Source organism: Sciurus carolinensis, chromosome 18 (genome assembly GCF_902686445.1).
Source record: "Sciurus carolinensis chromosome 18, mSciCar1.2, whole genome shotgun sequence".
NCBI lineage: Eukaryota > Metazoa > Chordata > Mammalia > Rodentia > Sciuridae > Sciurus > Sciurus carolinensis.
Window position 1 is genome coordinate 20,335,390 of NC_062230.1, and position 7,419 is coordinate 20,342,808.

The 7,419-nt window shown below is 45.0% G+C and overlaps 1 pseudogene; it reads right to left on the minus strand.

Moving 5' to 3' along the window:
* The window catches only part of LOC124969934 (SAGA-associated factor 29-like), a 73,176-nt pseudogene extending 69,311 nt beyond the window's left edge, over positions 1–3,865 (minus strand).
* Positions 3,866–7,419: the final 3,554 nt, after the last annotated feature.

Sequence of the window (7,419 nt, forward strand, 5' to 3'; positions counted from 1 at the left end):
CCTTTTTTGCCTGGTTGAGAAATCAGGTTAGGTTTGAATGCAGAAAATCAGAAAACATTATTTTTTACTACTTTTAAGGAATGGAGCTGCTGAGCTCTCTGCCTAGGGGGACCCTCCCCTAAACTGATTTTTCTCTTTGTGCTCTGTTTGTGGTTTTATTTGTACTTTCTCCTTTTTTTTTTTTTTTTTTTTTTTTTTTTTTACTGTGCCACTGTATATTTTTGTAAGCTCAACTCTTATAAAGCCTTTTGTAACGCCTTTTATTTTTTTTTTCTTCTAACTGCTGCCCTATGCTCTCCAATTCCCTTAATGCCTGTTGACTAATTGAACCAGCTTGAGAACACTTTGTTTCTTCACTAATTTTATTTAACTCCATCTCTGAGAGTCCCTCTTCGCTCTCATCAGAATCTGACTGAGCGCTAACAGAGCCCTTTTGTGACTCTTCTTTTACCTTTTCTAACACTTCCTCTCCCTGCGCAACTGCCTTTTGTAAAGCCTCCCGAGGGGAACGCAAACAAGTTCTGACTAATGACCAAACTGCTAACGTCCCTGGGAGCGTTACCGGACAGCGCTTTAAATCTTCCCCCGGGTGTTCCCACTGTGGGATAGTTAACAATCCTTCTTCCAGAAACCAAGGTGAAATCTCCTCTACCTGCTTTAAAAATGCCCAAGCAGTTTGTCTTTAAGGAAGTGCCGTTAGCTTTAAGAATTTCTTTCAAGGGACCTTCCATTCTACATCTAGCAACCTCGTTCCCCATTTTTTGAGGAAACTTTCACCTCTCGTTCCTAGGAACTTTATCGCAATCACAATATTCTCGTCTCTAGGAAACCTCCCTGTCCACTGACAGATCTGGGTGCACACTTTCACCGATCCGTTGCTCACCTCACTCACCTCTCCGCGGCACGTAAGATTCCCGGGGCTTCAGCACCACTTGTCGTTCTCGCCAGCAAGAACGACCCGGAGACGTGATGGGTGGCAAACTTCTTTATTAACAGCTGATTCTTCTTTTTATTTCTTCTTTCTTTTGGAAAGTTATTGTCACTTATATAGGTTATATCAACTAATTAGAATATTCATGATATGTGGGGAAAAGATAGACGTATATGGGTATAACTTGAAGCACCTAAGAATCACGCAAGAATCATGCAGAGGCCCTGACCAATTACTGAGACTTCCTCAAGGTGAAGTTAGTTGTATACGTGCAGAATAGCAGTTTTTCAACCGCACTGGCAGCTTGCCAGGCGCCATCTTGGCCAGGCTCCACCTAGGGCCAGGGGTCCGGCCGAAACCCCGACAGGGAAGGAATCCCAACATAACCCCATGCTCTGTCTGGGGTCCTGGTGTCAATGAAGGCCTCTCCATGGAGGCTGCCTTACCCACTATGGGCTGTGTGTATCAGGGCACATAGGGGTCTGGGGATACAGCACAAACACCAGCTGCTCCTTCTGAAATAATTCTTAGGGTCACTCTCAGGGTTTGTTTTCCAGTGGGGCAGTGGCATGATGAGCAGGCAGCTCAAGTTGTGTCTCCTGAGAGAAGATTAAATCAGAAAAAGGCCAGGGGACCACTTCTCAGAAATCTGGTCACCCTGTTCCCAGTTGGACACTCACTCTTTGCCTTCTTCATCAATGTCATCTACCTGATACCTGTGAGGAATGGAAGGAGAACACTGGGTGTAGCCAGGTGCCCACTGCAAGCCAGGGAGCCAGAAAGAGGAGGAGGAGATGGAGGAGTGGGAAAGTGGCCTGAGGAGCCCAGTGCCTCCCACACCAACCCTCTGGTGAAGATCTTGTCCCACTGTGCAGACAGGCTGAAAAATGTCAGCCAAGCAGGTGTGGTGAGGAAGGCGTAGGTCAAGGAGGGGTGTCCACTCACTTATTGGTGACATGGATGTAACTGGCCACCTCCACCATGGTCCACAGTCTCTTCCCATTCACAGCCTTGACCCAAGCTGCCACCTTGACTCCAAGCATGGCCACATTGTCCCCTTAGGCTAGAATGGTCCCACAGCAGCATTGGGCCTGAGAGTGGAAGGAATATTAGTCTGGGCCAGCAGACCCTCCCTGCTGACTCCCATGCTCACTTGTCACAAGGCTTCCCAATCCACAGTGGCAGGGTCATGTCCAACTGCTGCAGGTTGTCAGTACCCCTCTCTGTATGGTCTTCTGAGGCATCTCCAAGTCATTGTATAGATTGGCAGTCGTGGCTGATGTGGGAAGTTGGCTCAACCTTGAAGGCTCTGGGATGGGCACCCTGCCCCATGCTGTCAGAGGAGCTCAGCAGGGATTCCCCAGTTATCACCAAGGGTCCAGCACCTTCCCTGCCTGTCCACTAGATGTCCACATTTGGACCTGACAAGCTAAACTACCAGGTTATGAGATGTGGGGGAGAAGATGCCAAAGGGTGGTTTGGAGGTGCAGTCACCTGCTGTCTCCTGTCCTGGGCGCTGTTTGCCTGAGTGTGCTGGGTCACCAAAACCTGCAGGGATCCTGACCCTTCTGTGTCTTTTTCTAACCATCTGTGACAATTCACCCAAAAGTTGAGGAACCATTATTCCATGTGGACCTTTGTCCTCTCAGGATGGCTCCACTCAAGTCAACATCTAACAAAACCAAACTGGGAACTAAAAGATTGAGGGCCAAGGAGTCTGCCCCCTGAGCCAAGACAGGCAGGGAAGCCAGGGCAGTGGTCTGTAGGTATTGGAAGGCTGCCGCTGGGTGGCAGCCACACGTGGGCCTTGCTGCAGGACACAGGGTGGGGCTCTGCTAAACCCTCCAGGTTCCCAGCACAGCAAGAAGCCGAGTGGGAAGTGGGAGGAAGCAGGGAGGCACAGGTCTTGGGTCACAGGAGAGAGAGAAGCAGGAGGTGTGGGCCAGAATTGCCTCTGTCTCGAGGAGAACTAGTGAAACTCTGAGGACAGTCATGGGCTGCATGAGGACAGTGCACCCCAGGACAGCCACGTAGAGTGCACCCGAGGGAGCTGGAAAGCTCTCACCCAGTGACACCCAGCCACTGCAACATCCTAGTGCAGCACACTCTGCATGCCTGGTGGTGCTACTGTAGATAACGCTACTGTGTGGCCAGTGGTATAAGATAGAGCACGTGCGATTATGTAGAGTACAGCATGCCCGATGATACTAAGCAATGGGGCTCCTGAGGTATTTTCTAGACTTCACTTCCCATCATTAGAGTGCAGTCTTTTTACCTTATGAAAAATATACGGGAAAGCAATATGCCCTGGGACACCAGCAGCCGCCCCCAGCTCATGTTCACTGCATCTTTTGTTTCCATCAAGAGGCAACATGGAGGTGGGTGCAGGCCTACAGTCCCAGTGACTTGGGAGGCTGAGGCAGGAGGATAGCAAGTTCAAAGCAGCCTCGGCAACTTAGTGAGGCCCTAAGCAACTTAGTGAGACCTGTTTCAAAATGAAATATGGAAAAGTGGTGGGGACAGTCATGAAGCAGCTCTGGGTAAAATCCCCAATACCAAAATAATATTATTAATAGTAATAATAATGAGAAGGAGGAGAAAAAGAAAGCCAACAGGGAGTGACTGGTAGCATCTAGGTTTGTGTAAGTTCTTTGTGATATTCTCACAACTTTGAGACTGTCTAGTGTTGCACATCTAAGAAGATTTAGTGATGCATGACTCTATGTTTTGGCTTTTTTTAGAGGTAAAGGGGTTCAAAAACAGGCCGAATGCTTGCAAGGACTGAAGATCCAAAAGTAAATTAAAAATGGACCCTTTTTAAAAGCAGAAAACTAAACAATTTTGGAACCAAGGATCTGCCTCACCTGGTTTATGGGTGAGCACACTGAGGCACAAGCAGGAGACAGGCTCACAGAAGGGCAGATCCTGAGTCATGCCTCATTGTCACACTGTGTTGGGGTCCTGCCTGGGCCTTGACTCTGGGAGAGAAGAACCCAGCAGGAATAGGCCCTGTGGAGAAGGTTTTGCCACCCAACTTAGGAGTGACCCCTGAACTGGGACACAGAGGGCTCTTTGGAATGGGTGCCTGGGTCACAGCAGGGCTTGGTTCATACCATGCAGGGACAACACAAAGCCCCATTCCTGGCCCTTTCCTCTTTATCTACCTGCATAGTTAGTGCAGGGGAAGATGTACAAATGTCCCTGTCTACCCTCTTTGTCTCACCCTCTATGCAGGCCATGTGACTGTAGGCAAGTCATTCTCTTCTGTAAAATATAGGAGGGCTCCCTTCACCATTTGGTGAATGCTGTTGTGGGTGCCAGGGGTGTAGGTGGGTCTCTTAAAGGAGTGATGCTCCTTCTGAGTCTCTCCTGCACTCTGGGGGTGATGGGCCATTCCAGAATCCTCCTGAGTAGACTCACTCACTAGCTCTCCTCCTGGTTCGAGGGAACTGAAAAGGTCAGAAAATGATCCAGGGCACCAGAGGGTAACCCTGTAACCATCAAGACTCCCAACTTCACCAATTCATTCTGTAGGATGGAAACAAGAGAGGGCAGTAACTGTGGAGGTAATTCAGGAACTGAGAAAGGAGCCCCTAAAATACAGGGAGAGCCCGGTGTGGTGCTGCAGACCTGTCATCATCCTAGTGGATCAGATGCAGCCTCGGCAACTTAGTGAGGCCTATCTCAAAATAAGAAATAAATGAGTCTGGGGATCCAACTCAGTGGTTAAGTGCCCTGAGTCAATCCCACATACTAAAATAAATAAAATAGAAGGGAGAGCCAGGGGAGAGCTAGGTATGGAGGTGTTCCCAGCTACTCAGGAGGCTGAGGAGGGAGGATCACTCGAGCTCCTGAGTTGAGTCCAGCCTAGACTGTTAAATACTGAGATAGACGTACCATCTGTCCCAGTTTTCTGCCTCAGGTCAGCCTTATTTCCTGCCCTAACCCTAACCCCGTGTTCTCCTCACATCCAACTGTTAGAGTTGGGACCTTCTGAGAATCTGAAGAACTGAAAATACCCCCTCTTCAAACCCCAATTTTTTCATCAAGTCAGAAAGATTTCAGACAGGTTGCTCAGTGTAACAGAAATTAGTTTATTGAAAGTTTAGGAAAAGGAAAAGGGGACAATCTCAAGGGAAAGAGTGGATCCTCTCAGAGAGGAGAGGGACAGTGTGCCTCTCCTGCATTCCAGTTTCATTAGGGATCCCAGAGAAGTTTCCAGAGGCCTGCCCATGTCCACATCTTGACTTCTGATGGACAGTATGCTGACTTCAGACTATCAAGTCCCCATTGTCATGGCAACTCTGGGTCACCTTGCCAAGCTGACCAGTTCTAATTGGATTTTTAAAACTTATTTGTTCTAATTAGTTATACACAACAGTGGAATGCATCTTGACACACCATATATACAAACTCTTCTAGTTGTACATGATATAGAATCACACCAGTTGTGTAATCATATATCCACAAAGGGTAATAATGTCCAATTCATTCTACTCTCTTTCCTACTCGCATATCCCCTCCCCTCACTTTACTCCCCTCTGTCTAAACCAAAGTACCTCTAATCTTCCCTAGCCCCCACCCGCTTCTTGTGAATTAGCACTGGCACATAAGTGAAAACATTTGGACTTTGGTTTTTTGGGATTGGCTTATTTTGCCTAACATGATATTCTCCAGCTCCATCCATCTACCTAAAATGCCATCATTTCATTCTTCTTTAAGACTGAATAATATTCCATTGTGTATATGTACCACATTTACTTTATCCATTCATCTGTTGAAGGGCATCTAGATTGGTCCCACAGTTAGGCTATTGTGAATTGAGCTGCTATAAACATTGATGTGGCTGTGTCACTGTAGTATGCTGATTTTAAGTGCCTTGGGTGTAGACCGAGGAGTGGGATAGCTGGGTCAAATGGTGGTTCCATTCCACATTTTATGAGGAATCTCCATACTGCTTTCCATAATGGTTGCTCCAATTTGCAGTCCCATCAGCCATGTTTGAGTTTACCTTTTCCCCCACATCCTTGCCAACATTTTTAATTGTTTGTAGTTTTGATAACTGCCATTCTGATTGCAGATGAAATCTTAGAGTAGTTTTGATTTGCAATTCTCTAATTGCTAGAGGTGTTGAATATTTTTTCATATATTTGTCAATCCATTGTATTTCTTCTGTGAAGTGTCTGTTCATGTCCTTAGCCTACTTATTGAGTGGGTAATTAGTTTTTTGTTTTTTGTTTTTTGTTTTTTGTTTTTTTGCTGGTGTTTTGAGTTCTTTATATATCCTGGAAATTAGCACTCTGAGGTGCATGTGGTGAAGATTTGCTCCCATCCTGTAGGCTCTCTCTTCATGTTATTGTTTCCTTTGATGAGAAGAAGCTTTTTTGTTTGAATCCATCCCATTTATTAATTCTTCATTTTACTTCTTGTGCTTTAGGAGTCTTGTTAAGGAATTCAGTTACTAAATCGACATGATGAAGATTTGGGCCTGCTTTTTCTTTTAGCAGGCACCAGGGCCTCTGTTCTAGTGCCTAAGTCTTTGATCCACCTTGAGTTGAGTTTCATGCAGAGTGAGAGATAGGGATTTAATTTTATTTTTCTATATATGGATTTCCAGTTTTCCCAGCATCATTTTTTGAAGAGAGTATCTTTCCTCCAATGAGTGTTTTTGGCACATTTGTCTAGAATAAGATAACTGCATTCATGTGACTTTGTCTCTGTGTCTTCTATTCTGTACCACTGGTCCACATGTCTGTTTAGGTGCCAATACTGTGCTTCTATTGTGACTCTGTAGTATAGTTTAAGATCCACTATTTGATGCCTCCTGCTTCACTCTCCTTGCTAAGAATTGCTTTGAATATTCTGGGTCTCTTTTTTCTCCAAATGAAATTTCATGATTGCTTTTTTTACTTCTATTGGGATTTAACAGGAACTGCATTAAATCTGTATACCACTTTTGGTAGTATGACCATTTTGACAATATTAATTCTGCCTATCCAAGAGCATGGGAGATCTTTCCTTCTTTTAAGGTCTTCTTCAATTTCTTTCTTTAGTGTTCTGTAATTTTCATTATAGAGGTCTTTCACCTCTTTTGTTAAATTGATTCCCAAGTATTTTGTTTTTTGAGGCTATTGTGAATGGGGCAGTTTTCCTAATTTCTCTTTCAGTGAAGTCTTTACTGATGTATAAGAAAATTTTTGATTTATGGGTGATTTTATATCCTGCTACTTTGCTGAATTCATTTATTCATTCTAGAAGTTTTCCAGTGGAATTTTTGGATCTTCTAAATACAGAATCATGTTGTTGCCAAATAGTGATAGTGTGAGTTCTCCTTTTCCTATTTGTACCCCTTTAATTTCTTTCATCTGTCTAATTTCTCTGACTAGAGGTTCCAGGACTATGGTGAACAGAAGTGATGAAAGTGGGTATCCTTGTCTTTTTCCTGTTAATAGAGGGAAGGCTTTCAATTTTTCTTCCTTTAAAATGAT